The 24,390-nt window shown below is 37.0% G+C and overlaps 1 long non-coding RNA gene across 1 annotated transcript; it reads right to left on the reverse strand.

Moving 5' to 3' along the window:
* Positions 1-4,629: 4,629 nt before the first annotated feature.
* On the reverse strand, positions 4,630-21,404 carry LOC127491614 (uncharacterized). Its single transcript, XR_007920405.2, has 3 exons — positions 21,119-21,404; positions 15,721-15,818; positions 4,630-5,484 (listed from the first exon to the last, which is right to left on the reverse strand). It is a non-coding gene; the product is annotated as an uncharacterized lncRNA (long non-coding RNA).
* Between the last annotated feature and the right edge of the window lie 2,986 nt (positions 21,405-24,390).

Below are 24,390 nucleotides of genomic sequence, written 5' to 3' on the forward strand. Positions count from 1 at the left end.
ACAGAGGTATTTCAACATTTTTAAGTTAGAATATTACTTACCATACATAGAAACGAACATTATTTGCATCAAAACCTAGCATTTCATTTCTTAATCTTAGACTCACCAGGTACAGAACCACCCAAGGTTTTCTGATGTGCTGAGAAAGGTAATTTAGAAAGTGAACCTATCTGTCTGTGTCTCTTAAGATAATAATTCATTCTTCCCTCAGTTTTTCACTATCTTTTAATTCTTGACAATGTTATCCTTACTGTGTTTTGAATTTAAACATAATGCCACTGATTTTCACATAAGATGACTACCTAGCTATTAACATGTGTTTCTAGTGGACTATGTTTTTACTAGTTGTGTCGTAGAAAATTCAAGTGTCTTTAGACTTTGGTTAAATTATTTACCTGAGGAAAGGGACATAGACAGGACCAAGATGAACAGGAGAGCACAAGATACATATCTAAAGGAGTAAATTTTGATTTGGCTCCATCTCATTGTTTTTATGTAGAAAGAAATGGCCCATATTTTCAGAGTGGATTTTTAAAGTTAAAGCTTGAAATCTAGATATTGCATAAAATCTCATGATTCTTAAAAGTTAGAAACTAATTGAAACATTTAAATATCCTTAAGCAAAACAAAATATGGTGAGTGTGCCAGTTTTCAGCCTGTGTTATAAAGTACAGAAAGAATATTAATAATTACCTAATTCAAGCAAAAACTTGGGAAATCACTATTTCCTTTGGCAAATATTATATTCTCCTGCATGGAAAGCTATGCTTATTTTGAAGTAAATCAGATGTTATTCGATGTTATTCGGAGCTATTGCTCTTCGATGCTTATAGCATTTGACAAAGTCTGTGTTATGGTCCCTAATCATGGAATTTGCTGCTACCTTTGATCACCAACTTCTTTGAAGCCATTGCAGTGTTGTCCTGATAGTTTTGTTAAGCCTTAAAGCAAATTTATATTTTTTAAAAAAACACCTTTGATTAAACTATGTAATAATTTTAACTTGAGAAACCCTTCATTTGCTAAGCTTAAATTCATTTAATCATAATTTTTATCACATGGAAGCCAGAATTAAAATTTTTATTTACTAAGACTATACAGAAATATTTTGAATCCCTGTCTATTTCTCCTTTGATTTGCCACTTGTACAAGGCTCATTTTGCTCTTATCCATCCATCCTACTTAACAGTGATCTCTTGGATCACTGACCAGATGGCTTCAGTTGGGGCTGAAGGGGTTATGTGTACCTATGAATTTCTGTGCTAAGATCTGTCGAGAAAAGCAGTCACACTACACCCATTGCTTACAATTACAAAGGTGGAAAAAGAAGAGGTTACTCTCCATCCACTTTCTACAATTTTTACTTCTTTTTTCCATCTCCATCAGAACCCTCTGACAAGTTTGAAAGGTGCTGATAGAGCTGAATGTGAATCATTCTTCTACGCCTTCTCAATCCCAGACTTATATCCTCCTCTAAGAGATAGGTTTGCATTCTTTTATTTTTAAAATATGTATTTGAGATGCAGAGAGAGAAAGAGAGGTACCAAGAAGTATCATGAGAGGGAGCACCAATCTGCTGGCTCACCCCCCAAATGACCATAGCCACTGTAGTAGGGACGAGGCCAAAGCTGGGAGCCAAGAACTCAGTCCAGGTCTCCCTTAAGGATGGCAGAAGTCCAATCACTTGAACCATCACTACAGCCTCCAAGGATCTGCATTCACAGAAAGTTTGAATCAGAAGTGGAAGGTGTTTTTCTTTAGCCTGGTGGGCATTCCATTATGAAATACAATTATTTCAATCAATGTCTTAACCAGTAGGACAAATGATTGCCCTAGCTCTGAGTTCTTTGCCACCTTTACCATGTTCTTATAGACTTCCATGTGACCCAAAGTCAGCATCCTCAATAAAAATTTTTTCACAGTAATAAATTTTCTAATGTATTGGTGGTATGATTTAAAATGATGAGGGCCGGTGCTGCAGCTCACTGGGCTAATCCTCTGCCTGCGGCGCCGGCACCCTGGGGTTCTAATCCCGGTCGGGGTGCTGGTTCTCTCCCGGTTGCCCCTCTTCCAGTCCAGCTCTCTGCTGCCGTGGCCCCGGGAGGGCAGTGGAGGATGGCCCAAGTGCTTGGGCTCTGCATCTGCATGGGAGACCAGGAGGAAGCACGTGGCTTCTGGCTTCAGGTTGGCGCAGCGTGGCGGCCGTGGTGGCCATTTGGGGGGTGAACCAATGGATAAAGGAAAACCTTTCTCTCTCTGTCTCTCTCTCTCTCACTGTCTAACTCTGCCTGTCAAAAATAATAAATAAATAAAAAATGAAATGATTGAGGGAGATGATAGCAATAAAATATTTTATAGTAGTGATTACAGAGTTAAGTATTCTTTTTATTTTTGATTATTATTTTAATTGTACATGTTAATTGGGTACAGTATGATGATTAATACATATACACAATATGTGATGATTAAATCAAATGGCAGTATTTCCATCTCAAACATTTTTAAGAAAATTTTTGATTACCACTTAATAATACGTATGCATATTCTACTGTTAGGCATATAAATATGTACGAAAATAGAAATGGAATTGAAAAATTAAGCACATATTAGTGTAAAAATTCTGAAGTTCCTGCATACAAGGGGCTTTCCAAAATTTTGTGGAAATTGCACATTATGAAAAATTTAGGCAATGATTTCAAAAATTTTGCATGAAATGTTCCTATCTTTTATTTCCAGTTTCCATGAACTTTTTGACATCTCTTTTATTGTGTTTAGTCATTCTGATTTGATACAATGTTGTCAGTACTAAAATTGTTGAACCAACATATTCATTTCTATGGCTTTTTTTCCCAAAAAAGATCAATGCATCTTACTATCAGCTTGTTTGGCTAGCAAAGAATTGTGTGAATTGAAATTGTAAAGTACAAAGACCAAAAGTTGAGCTGGATTTTAGTCTTATCAGTGTCTGAGGTCCAAGGCCTTTTAACTATCTGCATTAGGATCACCTAGCGATTTTTGTTAGAAATATAAATAGGAGCAGGCATTTTTCCTACAAGTTAATATGCCTTTTATTCCATATTGGAGTGCCTTGACTTGATACCCTCTCTGGCTTCTGACTCCAGCTTCTTGCTGGTGTGTACCTTAAATGGCAGTGGTAATGGCTCACGTGGTTAGGTTCTTGCCATCCATGTGGGAGACCTGGGTTGGAGTTCCAGGCTCTCATCTGGGTAATGAGCCAGCAGATGGGAGCACTCTCTCTAATGAGTAATTTTTTAAAAAGTATTTAAAAACGTGAAGCACTGGACATTACGTTTGAGTTTACATTTTTACCATTACCAGGTGTTGTCTTATACACAATAATTGAGAACTACTGATTTATATATCAAGAAATGATTTGGATCATTTCATGGAAAATTCTTCATAGCAAAGTGGAATTTCACTGTTAGCTTCTTTGTTGTATCAAGATGTTCCTATATGCTAACAACCATATTAAGGTCATCAAATTTTCTCCTAAAACTTATTTAATGCTTTCCTTCCCTGTAAAGCGCACATTTACATCTGTTAGTGAATTCTGCTTGTTTTTTTTTTTTTAAGTTTATTTGAACTGCAATATATGTTTTCTATTCTATGTCTTTCCTAAAAGAATGTCAGGTAGCTTTAATATAGTATAAATGACTATAAAATTATAAATTTGAAAGTTAACGCCTTGTCTCTGAATGATTAAGGCAAAATATACCCAATAATGCTTTTGCCTTTCTCATTTTTGATCCAGATTTTGATCTAGTTTGACAGTGGCTTTAAAGAATTCCTCTAATTGACAAATCACTCTGGTTCTAAAAGGGACGCAGTGAATAGTTAACCACTTCATAAACGCTCTTAAAGTGTTTTTTATGTTCATACAAAAAATTTTTAATGAAATGAAACAGTTAATATTTCCAAACTTGACCTTCTTTGGTTATACAGAGAAATGCAAATAATTAAATAGCATTATTTGTTTAAACCTCATAAGGTTCAAGTAACTAGCTGTAATATGGGAATAACTAGGTCTTATCTGCATCAGAAGAAACATACACTGTGAGTATACAATAGCAATATTAGAGCACTAATAGATTTAACCTTGTAAGTTCATAGATATTTAAAAGTATTATGGTTTGAAGGTCAACATGTCTGTCTTACTGTAAAGAAAAGGCAAAGAAATGAATAAAAATTAGAAAGAATTAATTCTTCAAAAAGTTTTTACAAATCAAAACCCTGCAGTTTCACACTGAGAACAAAAGAAGCATATTAAACACCAAAGTTTATCAAGACAAATTAGGTCCCAGTTTCAAATTTTCTTTAATCTTTTGCATCTGAACGGTTTTTTTGCCTCATGCTGTTTTCCCTAGTTAAATGTTAAAATGAATTCTAGCCAATACCATTGACTTCCTCCCTTAAAAATATTGAGACACATAATAAAAAATTAATTACTTCCCCTAATTTCCGTGTGATTCTTTAAAAAGATGTAAAATTCATTTAAAGTAAGTGGTGACTTTGTCTTTGAAGATCACGACAATTAACATGGATCAAAGCTTAGGTTCTGTAACGATGATAGCTTATTAGCATAATGAAATTAACTTAGAGACAAGAATCTTTAATAGGTACAACAAAAACGCTTTAATAATACTTGAAGAAAATTATGTATTTGCTAGAAGTACAACAGTTTCAGATTTTCTATCCAATTAATAAGTTGTTAATTAACTCCTTTTCCAAACAATGCACACTTTAAGCTAACATCTTCCCATTGAAATATTCTATCTATTGTGCCACAGTTTTGAAAAGATAAAATGGTTTTGCCAATGGTACTTTGTATTTTTTTATCATTAAAAAAATTCAAGTTGACCCTCCCATCATATACATCGAATATTCATCACTAAAATGAAAAAGGACAACATTACACCTTGGGAAGTAAGTGAAGATGTCAAAAGATGATTACATTGCTCACACCTCAGCAATTCAAGGACAAATATTTTTGGATAGCTTTGAGGTGTCTATAAATTTGATTTATTCTTTAAACCCAGTAAGAAAAACATTCATTAAAAATAATATTAACAATTTGGTTTTGGAGTACATGCTGGAAACTACTTGGTTGAGGGGATAAATAAAAGAATGTAAGTTTTTTTTTTTTTTCAAGCAGAAGTCTTAATAAGTATGTTTTCATCCAAGGGCTACAGAAGAAATGCATTTTGTGATTTTTGCACTACTCATTCATTAAGCCAATTTTATTATGCACTAATATTTACTGAGTGACCCAGGCACTAAGAGATTCTTAATATTTAAAATAAAGAATGTTGTGTTATTCTAGGATCTATTTTTGTTGTTGCTGGTGTTATTGTTCCAGGTAATTTTTTTGTCCATGTAGCAGAAATTTGCACTCTGTCCAAGTCTTCGTCCTCTGTTGTATCTGGCTGTTGTAGTATTTTTCTGACTGACAGAATTATGTATAATCTAAACATGAAAACAAAACAAGACAAAAACAATTATATAACAACTCAACAGAACACTGATTTTGACAAAATACTAGAATTTAACAAGAAATGTCTTCTTATTGCACATCTTCCTCAATTTTACCTCCACAAAATTCCTCCTCTTCCACATCTACATGGGAAATCCATGGTTTTCGAATTCCCCTATGTTGGTAATACCTTTTCTGGGTATATATTTTATAGTTCCAAAAATTAGTGCATGACTCCCAATTCCAAAGTTACGATGCTTCCTTCAATCCTCAATTCTGGTTTCCCTGGTAAACATGAAGTCCTCTGATTGCTCTTTTGTAGACTGACTCCTGTGTTACCCTGTCCAAAGAGCTGTACTATTAGCTCCCTGTCTACCTTATAGGGACAAAAGAGGAAGCAGAGAAATGGGGTCATAAAGTAAATACAGAGAGAAATATCAGGGTACTGGAAATCTTAGGACAATTGGTGATGTAATAGGAACGTAACCCTGAAATGGTCCCAGAATAGTCTAGATTATAATTTGAATGACTTCCAACAAGACAGTGCATGAAACCCATTTCTTTTTTCAGGTTAGCTGTTAGCCCTCACTCCAAACCTGAGGCCTAAAGACACCTTATTACTTTATATTGAAACTTAACAGAATTCAATCTTGTTCAAATGTCTCTTTTTTAGAGGTGTTTCATCACACAACTCAGTAATTCTTGTGACTCAATTTAAAATACTTAAAAAAAAAAAAAAAGAATGATGACTCCTAAACTATGATGAAATTAAAGGTTTGAAGAAATACTCTGGCTTCTCTCCATTTCTTGTTTTCCTGTTCTGCCATCTCCCTCCAATAACCCTAATTGGCAAAAATATTTCTGAAAATCCTGTGGCCAAAGGGCCCTAGCAAATGTAGCTTGCACAAAGCCAACTATTGGAGCAGAGTAGGAGAAAGGCACTAAGTGGATACAACAATGATTGTCACAATTTTGCAAATGAGAACTCCTTATTAACCACAGATACTAGAAACAACAGGCTGGTGCCGCGGCTCACTAGGCTAATGCTCCGCCTTGCGGAGCACCGGGTTCTAGTCCCGGTCGGGGCGCCGGATTCTGTCCCGGTTGCCCCTCTTCCAGGCCAGCTCTCTGCTATGGCCAGGGAGTGCAGTGGAGGATGACCCAAGTCCTTGGGCCCTGCACCCTGCAAGACCAGGATAAGTACCTGGCTCCTGCCATTGGATCAGCGCGGTGCTCCAGCCGCAGCACGCTAGCCACGGCGGCCATTGGAGGGCGAACCAACAGCAAAGGAAGACCTTTCTCTCTGTCTCTCTCTCTCACTGTCCACTCTGTCTGAAAAAAAGAAAGAAAGAAAGAAAGAAAGAAAGAAAGAAAGAAAGAAAGAAAGAAAGAAAGAACAGAACATTATTGAAGCAACCTCCATGATTATTTTACCACCTGCTTGGGACTTTAAACCCACCCACCATTCTGTGTGATGGCAGGGATAGCTTTCTGAAATGCAGATCAGATCATTATTCCTCCCATCCTGACATCTTTCAATTAATTCTCCTGCTTTATAATATAAATCCTCAGTTTATCACAGAAGGTCATCTCTAGTTCCTCTTCTGACCACCAAGGTATATCCTCTGGCGTACCTTCAAATAATCGTTTTTGTTTCAGAATGCTTTAAGCTATTGCAGACCACACTCTCACATGGGTCCCTCTGCCAGGAAATGTCAGTAACCTCTCCTCCCACACCAACCATAGCCATCTCCATAGGGGATTTTCCCCCATTAGAATAACTCTTGTTTCCCTTCAAAACTTAATATAACATTAATATCTGTGGTTTAACTTAGGTACTCCTCTATATCTACAGTGGGCTCACAATAATCATTGTTTACATTTGACATTCAGTACTCCTTTTGTAAGGAGTACTTACAAGATTTTAGGGGCATGGAAGTTGAGGACTATGCCTTTCTAATTGCAAACCGCTAATGCCCATCACATAGTACAGGAATAAAAGATTGTTAAATTTATGGTCATATAAATGGTAAACTCTTCTCTGATTACGTGAAATGACAGCATATTGATTTTATACATCCCTTTGCTATAAAGGCAATTCAACAAAGTTAAAGCACAACTTGATTGTGTTATTAGAATGGAAGTTGTACCTTAAAGACATTTTTAAAAAGTAATTAAAATATCTTATAATGATCTTCTCTAAATAAAAATAGATTTAGTCCATTTCTTTCTTCATTGAGCATTTTTTCAATGGAATCTGTTCTTTCTTTACACATATGTTGTTACTCTTTACTTTCTAAGGCTTTGCACAGCTGTGTCCTGCATTTGAATTTCCCTTGATGACCCTGTTCTTTTAATGTTGCTGTTCTTGTTTGTTTTCAGAAGAATTTATGTTTCACACTTAATTTGCATGTTTTTTTTCTAACCTCATGAGTTTGAACAAGAAGAAGTTCCCTGGTCTCATATGACAACTCAGCATGATAATGTACTGTTCATTAAAAAAAATGTGGATTTTTGCCCTCATCAGTTGCAAAATATATTGGTCCTGGGTAAAAATAATGTATACTACCCATCAAATAACAAGGAGATCCCTAAGAAAGTGGTTTGAATAAAAGAGAAATATGAATGAAAGACAGAAGGATGGAAGGAAGGAAAAAGGAAGAAAGAAGGAGGAAAAATCCAAAGTAAATAGTGTCTTTCCTTTTAATATTTATCATTTTTTAAAAATTGTTCATTTGTTTATTTGAAAGGCATAATGACAAATAGCAAAACAGAAACAGAGAGACTGAAAGAGAGAGAGAGAGAGAGAGAGATCTTCCATCCATTGATTCAGTCCTTAAATTGCCTCAAGAGAGAGGTTGAAGTTAGGTTCCAGGAATTCCATGCTGGTCTCTCATGTGATTATCAGGGCCATTCTGCTGCCTTCTCAGGCACATTTCAGGAAGCTAAACCAGAAGTGGTATAGCCAGGACTGTACCTGTCACTTCAACATGGGATAGGATCTGGTTTTACAAGTGGTGGCTTAATCCACTGCACCATAACACTGGTCCCTACCTATCAATTCTTGATCATAAAAATCCTTGTTGCCATAACTCTAAATCAGGAACAAAATTGAAACCAATATCCTTTAGAGAATAGATAAAGCATATGGTGTTCAAGGGTTGATATAATGAGAAAGCTAAGGGTTTGTAAAAGTCTCAACCACCTAATAAGCAATGCTGCAATACACAGACTATCAGAACAAATTACCTTGGTAATAAAATTTGAGCCAGAGTCTGAATAATACAAAAAGTTAGCAATTATCACATCAGATGTTTTAAAACACTACATGAAAAGCTAATAATAATTCCTAATAACTCTTTTTGCATTGCACAGATTATTTGTTTTAATGGAAAATTTTATATTAAACCTAAAAGTACCAATGATGATGTATTAATATTATATATACATTAATTTTACTTTTTATATATATTTAATCTTACTTTTTTGTGCTATTTACCTGTGATAAGAACAAATTCAAAATATCAGAGGATATGTAAAAATTGATTTTTTAAAACTTCCAAATAAAATTTTCCCAGATTTATGAGAAAGTTAGATTTGTTTCTAACCTTTTTAATTAAACTTTTTTATTTTAATAAAGTTATAGATAGATATAAAGTTGGAAGAAATAATATAAAGGAATCTCCATGCTCACTTTGCCTACACTGACCCTCAATAGTATCATCTGCAAATCTGTGGTACCAGATCATGACCAAAATACTGACATTGACACAGTCAGGACAACAATTCTACCACAAGAAGAATTACTTGTGTTTCCTTTAGTAACCCAGAAATCATATAAGAGTGCCAGGTTCAAATACTGGCTCCACTTCTTATAAAGCTTCCTGCTAAAGCATACTATAGGAAAGCAGCAGATAATGGTTCAAGTAATGGGTTCCTGCTACCCACATGGGAGACCTAAATGAAGTCCCCAGTTAGTGAGCCTTGAACCCGGCCAAGTACCATCCATTGTGGGCATTTGGGTTGTTCACCAGCAAATTGGAGATCTCTCTCTATCTCTCTTTCGCTCTCTCTTTTTCTCTCCCCACCTCTTTCTCTCTCTCCCTCTCCCTCTCTTTACTTCTTCCTTCTCCCTTTCTCTGTCTCTGTATCTCTGCCTTTCAAATAATAATGATCATAATAATAAGCCAATTATCTATAATAAGATCAGTGAATCCGGTATGAAATGTAATGATGCTGGTTGCTCCTCTTCCAGGCCAGCTCTCTGCTGTGGCCAGGGAGTGCAGTGGAGGATGGCCCGAGTGCTTGGGCCCTGCACCCCATGGGAGACCAGGATAAGTACCTGGCTCCTGTCATCGGATCAGCGCAGTGCGCCGGCCGCAGCGGCCATTAGAGGGTGAAGCAACGGCAAAAGGAAGATCTTTCTCTCTGTCTCTCTGTCCACTCTGCCTGTCAAAAAAAAAAAAAAAAAAAAAGAAAAAGAAAAAGAAAAAAAAGAAAAAGAAATGTAATGATGTAGGGCTACCAACCCACAGTTTTGTCTTCTAAGAATATTCACTATGCTGTCATATAAACCACTCAATTCTCTCCCAAGGCAAAAATACCAGTTTGTGCTACATAGTCTTATCCCTTGGAACCTGAAAAGGATTCCTATAGAGGCAAAAAAAAAATCTATGTTCAAAGTGATACAATGAACTAACTCTGCACCTGGCTAGTGAAATTGTTGTCTATCACATTTATTGCAAAACCTTCAACATCTTAGTAAAGCAGCTAATACTGGACACTACTCACCCTCCTTACTATCTGTAAGATTTTACTATCAGACCCAACTTACCGTGGTGGCTTGTGACCAGGGATACTTGGCCTGGGTACAACTGTCCAGAAAGTACAGCTATTCTGACCTTTTCCACACTGAAGCTCATAAATCTGTAGTACACTGAGCCCTGATGCTTATATCAAATCAGGTAACTTAAATTTTTATCTAATGTTATTTATTTGAAAGGTTTCTCTACTTTAACCTACTAATGGCCTGAGAAAAGCAGTTGTTTATGGCCAAGTACTTAGGCCCCTGCCAAGTGGGATACCCAGATGAAGCTCCTGGCTCCTGGCTATGACCTGACTGAGCCTCAGCCATTGTGACTATTTGGGGAGTGAACCAGCAGATGGAAGATCTCTCTCTCTCTCTCTCTCTCTGTAACCCTGCCTTCCAATTAAATAAATAAAACTTTTAAAAAAATTAAGTAGATCAAATAATATATTTATATGTTATTTTCATATTTAAACATTATGTGATACTATCTAGAAAAGTATACTTGAACAAAAAAGTTAAACAAAGGGCATCATGAGGTCTGGACTATTGTATGGCCTGTAATCCTATTGTATACCACATGGTTGGTATTTATTGAAAATGAGCAAGTGGATGCAATCTTTGATAGCACAATATAGCAACGAATTATATACCAAGGTTTTCTCAGAGAAGTCCCCATTGACAGCTAAAGAAACATTAATTCTCATTTTGTTTTTAATTTTAGTTGTCACTAACAATGCCTCCACCTTCTGGCTTAGTATCTCAATATTAACTTACAAGCATGAAACAAGAACTTGATCGGGGAATGTTCAGGGATTTCCTTTCTAACAGCTGAGATACTGAAGGTGAAGTAAAAGCAAGCAGTCGATCGTGTGGACAATAATTAGGTTCAGACAAATGCTGTAGAACTGCAATGCTGGCTAAATTTGTTCATATCCGGTGTCTCATCTCAATTAAAGAAAAAAATTACACAAGAATTTATAAAGGCCAACAGTTCCAAAAGAAGAGTCTAGACTGTGGCTGTCTTGTTAGCCCTGTTAATACCTTCAAAGATAACAAGTGACTTCTTCCAAAAAATGTGAATTATCTTGTGTTTTGCTTCTTCATTTTTGTTTTTATGTCTTAACTATTACTTGCCTCTACCAGAAAGTCATACTGGAGGGATACATGTGACCCCAGAAATACAGAATTCCTTTTCTGAATACCATGAATTATTACAAGTTGTAGAAGGGTTATTTATTGTTCATTTATAAAAAGCTATGAAGAATAAACAAAAGACAATAGACTCCGAATTGTGAAGCAAAATTAGGCCTAAATTAGGCCTAACTTTCAGTTGGGTGACTTTAGATGCCCCCACTGCTTCTATTTCCGCGTCTGGGAAATAGATCCAATATTACTTCTACATGTCTCCCAATGTGCCTGTAAGAGTCAATTCATCTTTTTTAATATTTAAAGTTAGAACTTCTAAAGGGAAATCTATTATCCTTTAAGCAGTGGAAATCTGTCACTTTGTACTCTCCAGCCTATAATTGATGGACTACTCAGATCTTTGATGATAAAGATGAGAATATCTGATTTCTAGACCAGTGATTTTTTTCAAAGACCAACAGATCAGCCGTAGTTGGAATGCAATACATGAACCCCACCCTATTCTTTCTGAATTAGGCTATCTGGGCATGAGGTCCATCCAGAATATATATATTAAAGAACCTCTGTCAGTGATTCCAGTTGTCCTGTGAGTCTGAAAAGCCTTGGTCTAGACTGCCTATTGGCAGAGAACATAGAATTGGAGCCAGAACTATATCCCTGAGTCACTGAATTCTAAATCAAGCTTCCACTTTAAACTACACAATTATAAATAATTCGGTTATCTCAACCACAGTTTGACTTTCGTTTTGCCTCTTTGGTTTCATAATGTGTTGTTATTAAGGAGTGACAGAGAGAAAATATGGATATGATGTTTATTTATAATTTCCATGTGTATAATCTGTATGATTTCTGAAATAAAAGGAAAATTTGTATTTTCTTATCTTTATAATCCTCAACTGTAACTTTCTAGATTTAGTGCATTGTTATTTCAAAATCACAGGTCCTATCAGCTAAGGTTGTATTTGACAGAAGATTAAACTAAGGCAAGGTGAGACATGTGTTTAAAACCTTTAGGAGAAGATTCTAAACCATTGGATTATATGGCGTACCTATCTTTAAAATTAAAAAAAAAAATCTAAATCAGATAATCCTATATGAACAGATTTATGTTTATCTCAGAAAGCAGGTGGAAATAACTAAAATGCTGTTCTATCTTTTTATTCAGAAGCCTCAAAATAGAATAGGCTGGGGGAAAAAATAAGAGTTCCATTTCCTGTTGAGCCACTTGTCTACTAAATTTAGTCTAAAAGTGCCCAAACTTCAGAACTACCTTTATTAGTGGCTTTAAGTTGACAGGAAGCCCAGGGCATTAAGGACTTCTATTCAAAGAGAATCTAGAATCCTGGGCCCATCGTCTCGGCTTGCTATAACAATTCTTTCTTTGCCTTTCGGATATAAAATGTGTGCTATTGTGTTCTACTTATATCTTACTATGTAAAACATTAAGAAACACTGCAATCAGGGGAAAAGAACATATACTGGTTTCCTTCCTTCGTTAAGGGTTGAGTTCATAAGATTTATTATTTTTTTACAATTAAAAATGAGATATTGAAAAGCCTATAATGTTTTCCTACCTTAAGACTCCAGGACCCCAAATTCTATTTTTCTTAGTTCCTCCAACTTTGTTAATATATTGTCTCTGTCATTGCAAGACACTCCTTCTCATTACATCTCTTTGACTCTAACTAGTTGTGAGTCACATACTCATTGCTCACACAGTCACTGCAGCCATGAAGTGCAGTTGTTTTACTGAACAATCCATGTCACGAAATTTCCCCCAGAACTGGGAAATGTGAATCCTAACTGATTGAATTAAGAATATAGGAGAGGGCCAGCGCCGTGGCTCACTTGGTTAATCCTCCACCTGCAACGCCAGCATCCTATATGGGCGCCAGGTTCTAGTCCTGCTTGCTCCTCTTCCAGTCCAGCTCTCTGCTGTGGCCCGGGAGGGCAGTGGAGGATGGCCCAAGTGCTTGGGCCCCTGCACCCACATGGGAGACCAGGAAGATGCACCTGGCTCCTGGCTTCAGATAGGCAGCTCGCCAGCCATGACAGCCATTTGGGGAGTGAACCAATGGAAGGAAGACCTTTCTCTCTGTCTCTCTCTCTCACTGTCTATAACTCTACCTGTCAAATAAATAAATTTAAAAAAATATAGGAGGGGCTAGTGTTGTGGCACAGCAGGTTAAACTGCAGCCTGCAATGGCTTCATTTAATATGGATGTCAGATTATGTCCTGGCTGCTCCACTTCCTATCCAGCTCGCTTCTAATACACCTCACAAAGCAGCAAAAGATGGTCCAAATACTTGGGTCCCTCCATCATTCAAGTGACCCAATTGGAGCTCCAGGCTCCTGGCTTTGGCCTGGTCCATTCCTGTCCATTGTGTCCATTTTGGGGAGTGAACCTGCAGATGAAAGATCTCTATCTCTCTCTCTGTATCTCTGCCTTTAAAAAAATAAAATAAATCTTTAAACAAAGGAATAGAGGAAAATCAGAGTGACATCAGCAGGAAAAAAAAATAGAGAAGAAATTAATGCTAGATCCAAATAAGAGTGTATTAAATCCTATAGTTCTAAACAGTGACCCTCCATCCAGATCCTACCTTTACTCCCATTCTCTGACATAAGAGTCATATATTCATGCCTCAGAGTGCTCCCAAATGAATAAACTTCCTCAAGTACAAACTGTACCTGCCAGTTTCAGGGCTATGGCCACAGGAATTCAGGGATTATGTCAGAGAGTTCTTTGGACTTCCTTAACTACAATGTGCACTGGAGAACTCCTGTTCTCAAGAAGTGGTCATTATTACCATTGGGTAAATATAGCTACAATTTTCTTTCTTATCTGGACCTTGTATCTGCTCCTTTATTATTTACACATTAGTGCTAATTTTTCCCCTGGCATCATTAAAATCATGTCCATAATGTATTCTGCATAGTAGACCTTCACATGTCTAAAGACAGGTTTACTCAACTGCTGTGTTATGACATGATCTACAGAAATTCGACACCCAGCTCTCTTTTTATTAATTTGTGCTCCCTCTGCTCCAACTGTTACACTGTTTTCTTCTCTTGGACTTTATGTTTATTGAGTCTTAGATTGTTAGACTTTTTGTTATTGTTGCCTATGGTTTGGGGATGGCTTGTCCTCCAAAGTTTCATGTGATGGAAGCTTGAGTAGTGGGTATTGAAATGTGGTGGGGCCTAATGGGAGATGATTGACTCATGACTGCCCTTTGAAGGGAAAAGTGTTGGTCTTGTGAAGACTCAAAAAATAGATTAGTTCTCGGCTGCCACTGTGGCGCAGTGAGTTGAACCCAGACCTGCAGAGGCAGCATCCCATATGGGAGTCAGTTTGAAACCCAGCTGCTCCACTTTCAATCCAGCTCTCTGTTATGGCATGAAAAAGCAGTAGAAGACGGCCCAAGTCCTTGGGCTCCAGCACCCAAGTGGGAGACCTGGAAGAAGCTCCTGGTTCCTAGTTTTGGATCAGCTCAACTCTGGCTGCGGTAGTCATTTGGGGAGTGAATTAGCAGATGAGAGACCAACATCTCTCTCTGGCTCTACCTCTCCCTGTAATTCTGTCTTTCAAATAAATAAAACAAATCTTTAAAAAAAATAGACTAGTTCTCAAAAAATGAGGTTGTTACCAAAGAGCCAGGTTGGCTCCTGCCCACTCTTGCTCCATTGTTTGTATACATGTCATTTCAGTTTCCTGTCAGGTGCAGTTGGTTTTTTGTCACATCTACCTTATATTGTGATGCAGCCAGAATGCTATTTGGACTTTCCAGCTACCAGAATTGTGAGCCAACAAATCTCTTTTCTATATACATTACCCAGAGTTAGGCATTTTGTTATAGTAACACAAAATGGAATAACACACTATTTTTATTTTGCTCATGGTTTTTCATGTTGTTTAGTCTTAGTAAGTTAATGGAATAAAAATTTAACCAACATTAAGATATTTTATCTCTTTTTGTCATTACTTATCACCCATTGATTTAATATATTATTAGAGAACTACAGAAACATCAGTTTCAGCTATGAATCAATAACATTCTGAATTCCTGAATATTTTTCTCTCTTATGTATCAGATTGTTTTGCTTCAAAACAAACAAGCAAGCAATTTGAATTGTACAGAGAATGCATACTTTATAATCTTGTAGTCTACAAAAATTTTATTTATTGCTCCAAGTACTTGGATTCCTGTTTGTATGCCATGGGAACCAAATTTCTGCCCTAATGTTTTGGCACATCTTCAGTATACTTACCTCTGTAGGAATGGTGTGTATCCACAATTATGTTATTTGAAAAGAATCTTTGTACTGGAAAATCCCATTGAGATGTAGCATCGCGTTTCCAAGGGTGCCTTGGGACAAGAAAGAATGGGGCAGTAATATACAACTACTTGGTTACATCATTCATACCACAGAAATTATCATCCTACTGTTGACGGGGAACACTTGTACTTCTCTATTATCAAAGATTTCTCAGAACTGCTCAGCCCCCTCTATTCATTTCATTCCAGCTGTTCTAACACAGGGAATGAAACAGATTGTTTCATTCTCTGAGCATACATTAGCAAGGACAATGCCATCATTTGGGGGGCTTTTGAAGGGGGTTTTGCTCAATGTGGACTGTGTGTGGAGCAAGCTCACTGCCTTGTAACAAAAGCATAAAATTCTGTGGTGACAGGCAAGTCAAAGGCTAAAGAATTTGTTAAAAGGAAGAAGCCCTAAATGTCCAGCATAAACAACAAGACATGAGAAAGGAAGCAGGGAAAAGGTAAAGGAGACCGTGAGAAGGAATGTGCACTGGCCCAGCACTCTGTCCTTTTAAAATCCTTTGGGAAAACTCACTCATAGGCCTCCAAAAGCTTTTTCCTGAACTTGTTCTACATCAAAGAGCCACAAGCTTGTACTTATGTGAGCTTGTGATTTGTTCCTTTTAAGTGTTTGTGGATTTGAGCTTTTTGACACAAAAATGTTGAAGTTGTTTTGCATTGAGTATCTGATCCTTTTTTGTCATGCTATCTTGAAGCATAAGCCAAGCCCCTCTCCTCGGGAAGCTGTTCTTTCTTCATATGTTGTTCCTTCCTCATCATACTGTCTATATTCCACAAATGTTCAGCAGCCTTTCTTATTCTCTTCCTTCCTTTTCACTTTCTACTCCCATTCTTCTTGAATGTCAAATACACAAAAACATACTACGGCTCCCTGTTTTCACACCAATGGCAGACACAGAAAATTAATCATGGAAATCTTATGATATATGAATCATTTTCAGTATATGTTTCAGGAAGCCATGAACAGAATAGAAATGCAATATGAGATCAAATCTATGTTTGCATCCTGGATCAGGAATTAAGGAATCTAGAAGTTTCCCAAATACTCCTTTAATATAAATTTATGGAAAAACATATTTCTATGCATGATCTAAAAGTGATAGGAAAATGTATTCTCAATTCCATATTTTTATAGATGATACTATTTTTAGAAGATAATATTTTAATTGATGTTTTATCTTTTATTTTAATCAATGATAATATTCCAATTTGGTACATCTTTTACTCCTTAAATATGAATGGATTTAATCCTTGAAGATTGCAACTGACTTTTAAAAGTTGTAAATCTCAGGCAAATGAAAAAGTATCATATTCTGCTGTAAACAGTAGAAGACATTGTTGTGTACTCACCACACTGGCCATGTCTTGCCCTTATTCACAACCTGTCCTCAGGACAGGCAATACTGATACCTGTTTGTGTGTGGGGGGGGGGGAGGTGTCACTGATTTTATCTTTCTGAGAGTGAGATATTTGACAGTAGCTGCTACTTATATCTAGAAAGCTCTTTGGAGTGGCCTGTCTACCAGATGACACTTCTCTTTCTACCCTCCCACTATCCTGGCAGGATCTGTGCTCTTCTTTAATCTAATTTCATATTGACAAAGTAATCACAGAGTCTCACACATTGGCCAGTTTGGTTCATCATTAAAGGACTACATAAGGCATTCATTTGTCTCTGAAATTGCTAATCAGGTTATATGCATCTGTGTATTCTCTCTTCTACATGCATCTTAGAAATCATACAGTACAGGTGAGAGGCTGAATTTAACAATCCTGATCTTTGCCACATGGTAGAAATATATATATGACAATTACAAGTCCAGTTAATTTTTTGCAAGAATGCGTGGAGGGCATGGGATGGAATGATTTTAGTATCTTAATTCTGGCTATAAACTAAGTAACAGGAAGTATACTGAGGCAATTCATTACTTAAAGAGGTCACTCAACCTGAAAATAGGTATCTAGGAAAGGCTTTTGGTTTGGTCACTTGTGTGTCACAATAATAGTTACAGTATTGTTGTGCTATATCTGCTCTCCCTGATAGGTTAGGTCTCTAACCTAAAGACCCAAGAGCCAGCCTTCATAGAGCTTTTTTGTAAATTAAGCTAGATTAGTAATTTTCCTATTGTTTTTTGTCCAAGAAAATAACCTCCTCAGTTTCTGGCTCATGCCTTACACACACACACACACACACACACACATTATTTCACAGAAATAAAAAATTAGTCCAAAACCCAGCCCAAAATTTCTTTAAATGGTTTTTGACTCATTTATTATTTGATTTATGGTATCTTTCTGAATTGTTACTCACTGACCTGATATTTAAATTTATACCTTGGGGCCAGTGCTGTGGCATAGTGGGTAAAGCCACTGCCTGCAGTGCTGGCATCCCATATGGGCATCGGTTCAAGTCCTGGCTGCTTGACTTCCGATCCAGCTCTCTGCTATGGCCTGGGAAAGCAATGGAAGATGGCCCAGGTTCTCCAGCCTCTGCACTCACGTGGGAGACCCAGAGGAGACACCTGGCTGCTGGCTTCGGATAGGCACAGCACTAGCCATTGCCATCTGGGGAGTGAACCAGCGGATGAAAGACCTCTCTGCCTCTGCCTCTCTGTAACTTGGCCTTTCAAATAAATAAATAAATCATAAAAAACCTCTAAAGTTATACCTTTACATTGGCCTTGGGCTCCTCAAAGTCCTTTTCCTTTAATCTTCCATCTTTCCAAAGCAACCACAAACACATTACTAATTTTGTTGCATTTTGTTTACAGCACTGTGAGTTTATGATGCACGGGGAAAGGAGATATTGTGTGCAACCAAACATGTTTAAATTGCTCTTTGGACATTTCTCTCCTTATACGGCATGATGTCCACTCTATGCCTGGATTTCCTGCTATGACCCTAAGCAAGTAGGTGAGAAAGTATCAGGATAGACTTGTGGGAAGGAATGAGTTTTATGCTATTGACTGGCAGAGGAACCAGTAGTTAAAAATATATATGATCCTTCAAAAAACCGTGACCCTTACATTTCTATTTGAATCAGTGACGTTTGAGGAGCTACAAAGCAGGTCCTTCTTTCCTTTCTCCTGAAATCTCTAATGCGTTTCCACTTCAGTCTCAACCAGTGCTTTCCAAAGTAGACAAGCAAGGCAGACTGAAGAGTTGTGTGAAGAAAATAGAAATCCTTTTAGCTTTCTTTTATTCTTTAAATTTTGTCTGGATTTAATTAATTGTACATTCCTGAAAGTTATTTAAAAACACATAAATAAATATTCATTGTAAGGGTGTTATTCCAGTTGTTTTATGGTTTCAAATAGTTTGAAGTCTTTGTAACTGAATAGCTTTCTGAAAACATACTTTTGGGGAATTTGTCCAGGAAAGTGACAGCTCTGTCACCCACCTTACTGAAACCTCCAGCCCCCACTCACACACATACAGGGGTATCATTGGTCTGGGGCAAGGGGAATTTTGAGGGCTTTTTTTTTTTCCCCATTTGATCTACTTGGCAGGTAGTACTAACATTTCTCTCTCCTTTTTGTGATCTGTCTCTTCCTTCTACCATCCCTCTTTCAAATCCTCTTTGTTCAAGGAGCTGAGCAGAACAAAAATGTACTATGTTCCTTTACCATCATGATTGTGTAGCTAAATATTGTGTCCCCCTCCTCTCTCTCCCTCTCTTCGTCTCTCTCTCTTGCTTCCTCAGAAATTAAAGTATTTTTACAGTATGTTTCTAATCTGTGATACTAATGGAAACAATGAAAGCATCCTACCTAGACCCAGCTCTTGAGGATGTGAGATACTTCTCAAATGCTACCTAACAGGGAAATTCTCGTGCACGAATTGAATTCCCTGCTAGTTCCAAACCAGATGAGCTGAGTTCTATTTTGTTTTTAAAGGGACTTATTTTTATTTATTTGAAAGGCAGAGAAAGAAAAAGAAAGGTAGAAAGAGAGAGAGAGAGAGAGAAAGAGAGAGAGAGAGGGCTGGCTTACTCCTCTGACAGCCACTATGGCTGGAGTAAGCAAAGCTGAAATCAGGATCAGGGAACTCTATCTAGGTTGCCCATATGAATGATAGGGACCCAAGTACTCGTGCCATCCTCTACTGCTTTCCAGGGAGCATTGGCAGGGAGCTGGGTGGGAAGTGGAGCAGCCCCGACCTGAAGCAATACTCATATGGGATGCCAATGTCACAGACAGGAAATTAACATGCTCTGCCACAATGCTGGCCCCTGAGCTGAATTTTAAACTTAATGTTCCTATAATTTACACAGTCCTTTCTTTTTCTGTATTTCTCTTTTGAACATTGTGAAAGATCAAAGACAAGAATCATAAGCTTTTCTTTATTCTTGTATTTTTCTATCCAACATAATGTGCATACTATCTTAAATTAATAGTCATTCAATAGATCTTTGTGGGGGCCAGTGCTGTGGCATAACTGGTAATATAGACACTAGATCAAATTCTAAATGCTAATTTTCCAAATGATAATATGGTCATGTTATAAGTACTGAAAATATATGTTTGAAAATGAAGAGAAATATTAAATATTTGAAATTATATGTATTACTGCTTTGTGACAAAATCTAGGTATTGAAAATTTGCAAGTCATAATAGAATGTATAATTTGTATAGACCATATAATTTATAAAGTATTTTCAAAGATATAAACTTAATTCTGTTGGACAACAATCTTGCAAGTTATGAGTAATTATTTACATTTTACAAGTAAAGAAAACATTTTAGAGAGATTGAGTAATGAGTAATGAAGTTCACACTGACACCCAGAACTGTTTAAATCTTGATATTTCCCATCCCAACCAATATCTTTTGCTGGTGTTTTAATTTTGTGATATCCCCACTACTCTCTCAAGTACAAAGCAGTACACTGAACAAGCAATAACCCAGGGAGAGCTGACATTGTATTTGAGTACCTGGGTTCTAGATATGTGCTCTTACAAATTAACCTGGCCAACTATAGCAAGAGTGTTAACTTCTCTGTGCATCATTGTATGTAAGTGAGAAGGGTGAAATCTGCTTATTTTTATTATACAATTTTGTAGAAATCAAATTTCATAAAATATTTGTAAGTTAAGCTATTTATTGATATTCCCCTCATTACAAAAAGCATCTAAGTGAATTTTTGATGTAGAAAATAGTCTAGAAACTTACAAAGTATGTTAGATATTTAAGGTCTGATGATTAGACTGAATGTGCATATAACTTGGTTTAGCAGTCTGAGAATTGACTACAAAGATAGATTAGATTAATCATGAATATTTGAGCTGATTACATCAAGTGAGAAAATAAAGACGATGGAATTACCTTGATAGTGATATAATCTATTCACTGGAGCTAGTAGAGTGAAGAAGGAAACACAACAAATGGTTCCATCTTCTGAAATCAGAACACAGTTCTGTTACAAGGAAAGCAACATCAGCAGTGCAGCTGTTTCCCAAAGGGAGGAAAACGTTGACTCAACCTTTCTCCTACCGACGTCCTTTCTCATTCCTTTCCAATGCTGTCCAAAACATTTTGAAATATCTGTCTTCTGAATTTCATATTTATTCAGTCCGCTCATGTGTTTTTGTGCATTCACTTCATGCAATATAAATGTAAACGCTTTCTCCTCATGATCTGACTAGCTCAGGAGTGAATTCACAGATGATTTCTAGAACCCATCTCTCACCAGTTACATTCACTTCCATTTATTCAACTGAAACACAGTATACCAGGGCCAAAAGCTACCTTAAGACAACATTGAGTCCCCAGCCCCTCATTTCACAGATGAGGAAGAAAGGAACCTGGACTAGCGGTTAAGAGCGCATAGCTAGTTGGTGACAAAGCTTGTCCTGGAACTAAGGCATCTATCATTGCTCTGACAGCCTCTCCTTTACCACACCATACTCCTCCCCATGGAGTCTCCATCTTTTGCTAGGACGCCCAGGAACATGTTACAGCCAAATCAAAGGCCCTTGCTGAGAGGCAGACAGTAAAGAAAAAACTGTGGAAGGTATAGAAAAAAATTAGGTGGAGCCAAAGTGCTTTGGGATGCTGGGTCTGTTTTTACTTAATATTGACCTGAGGTGTGTGGTTTTAGCTCTATGATCCCCAATTTCCTCTTTTATGAAATATGAAGCAAAAATACCTCCTCAGCTCACAACATAGTAGATAAGCAGTGCATCTGTACTCTCTGTTCCCTAATTATCACACTGTTACCTCTTTCTGCAGTTAGACCTTCTGCTAACCATTCTCTCTGTCCCTGTGTCTGACTGGGGGTATTTCTCTCTCCTGTGTTCCTTTTTAACCTCCTGTGATGATTTTTCTTTTCCCTTCTGTCCTTACTGTTTCATCATGTGTGATAGTGAGATCGCTTTCTCTTTCTCCTCTACATCTTCTTTCCCAGACTTTTTCACAGCATCCACAATGAGCAGGGATTGCTTACAATGAAAGGGCGTTGCCAGTGATACTGATTAATGATAAAACTTGTTCTCAAAGAAAAAAGTACATTATCGCGAAAATTAAAAGAAAAATAAGAAAGGAAGCAAGAGGAAGGGCGGGAGGGAAGACAGGGTGGGAAGTGTCATTATGTACTTACAGCTACATAGGGGATACATGAAATTTGTTGCATGTATACAAATAAAAAATTTAAATAAAAAAAGAAAGGGTGTTGCCAGTGATATCACTCTCCCTTCCACATTATCTTCTTCTGTGGTCTGAGGATCCTTTGAACCATGCTTTACGTATGCTTTTAGTAACTAACAGCCTTTAACTAGGCATTTAGAAAACCAATACAGCCATTTTCCCAACCTGGTTTATAAATATTCCAACAGGGTGAATATTAAACATTAGAGTTTTCATTCAATACCTGCTTCATCCATGGTATTTTTAATATCAGAAAATCTTTATTATACACCTGGTGCCTCAGGGAGATATGTGACACTTGTCTGAGTTCCACTTTGACCTTCCACCAGTGTTGAAACAGCAAGTTGGAAAGAACAAGTAGGAATAAAGGATATTCTTAAGATAGTCAGAGAGTCATTCACTTGAAAATTTCTCTACTATTTTGCAACTCTGAGAAGTCGCCAACAACATTGCAAGATTTGGCTTGTGTATACCTGGAGAATGTGAGACTTAAATATTTCATGTTGACACTCTGGATTCACTTCCCTGAGGGTGGGAAAGGAAGGCTAAACTGCATGTGTTAAATATATTGCTAAATGACAACTCAGCATTTGAAACAAGGGCTTCCTGGTGGCATTAGTCTTTCAATATTTACTCCCTATCTTTTCACCCAAAATGAGTTTATTTAGCTGTTCATGTATTGGAACAAAGTACTGTTCAGGGTCAGTTTTAGCCCCAGGTAGAGAAGCAGATGTTTATTGGGTATTATTTAAAGAAGTTCAAAAGCCTCCTACAGAAAATGCTTTTTCTAACAGCCTTACTGAAATTCCCATATTAGTCACTTCCTTGGAATGAAGCCGTGAGAAAAAAAAAAAAAAAAAAACTTCTGATAAATATACAAGCTATCTAAAAGTTGTAGCACATAAAGCCTCTTTCACTTAGTGATCAAATTAGATAACCAGTTATTTAAAAGAACTAAAAAGGGGGAAAATGTGATAAGAAAGGGGAAGAAAGCAAAGCATGGAACATGTTAAAGCTTGGAAAGGCAGCACAGCCTGAACAACAGAAGGAATTGATAAAAAGAGATGTCACTAGGGAAACCCCTCACCATCTAAACCGATCATTCAGCAAACCACAGTACTGGATACCCTTGCATACACCCATCTGTCCTGCCACACATTCATATCTCCATCATGCATCCATACATTTAACAAGTGTTGATTAACCATAGAAAGCACTGCAATGATATAGAAATGAAGAGATCTCGAGTCTTATTCTTAAAAAAAAAATTACAAAGGAATGAAAACCAGTTATAAAACTTCAAGTTCAGAGCCTTGAGTCCTGTAGTAGAAATCAGCTCGTGTCATGATGTATAATAGAAAGAACTGGTATTTATTGCAATGTGATGAAACATGATTCTATAAGCATATTTTATTTATTTGATGACTCAAAAACTCTCTGAGGTAGGCACTGTATGTATTATCAGTCCATTTCACAGATGAGAAAATAGTGATATACATTACATGACTTGCCCAAAGTCCAACAGATAACATTAGGATGGGTTAGAATGTGAGCCTAATTTACCCAGCTCTAAAACTCATTTCCTTAACTCTCAAGTATTTTCTCTCAAGAATCCACAGGAGTTACAGATGACTTATGGGAAAGATCATTGCACACTCTAATAGTCTCAATTTAATGTTCAGCTAATCGGGAAGAAATAGAATTCATCAGCTGAAATTGGTAGAAGTACTGGGCTATAATAGCCATTGCTTCAGCATAAGCAATATTACTGGTTGAGAGTACAGTGACTCTTTGTGAGCTGCATCCTTAGAAATTAAAAAAAAGATCAGTAGGACATCTTTGAATGATTCTGATTTGGTCACTTTCATTGTGAGTAGAGACAGGTACTATGCCTTTCTTAGTGTCACAAAGCAAATTGATAATGCAAGAGAACAGGGAAGCAGGCAGAGGTC

Source organism: Oryctolagus cuniculus, chromosome 3 (assembly GCF_964237555.1).
Source record: "Oryctolagus cuniculus chromosome 3, mOryCun1.1, whole genome shotgun sequence".
NCBI lineage: Eukaryota > Metazoa > Chordata > Mammalia > Lagomorpha > Leporidae > Oryctolagus > Oryctolagus cuniculus.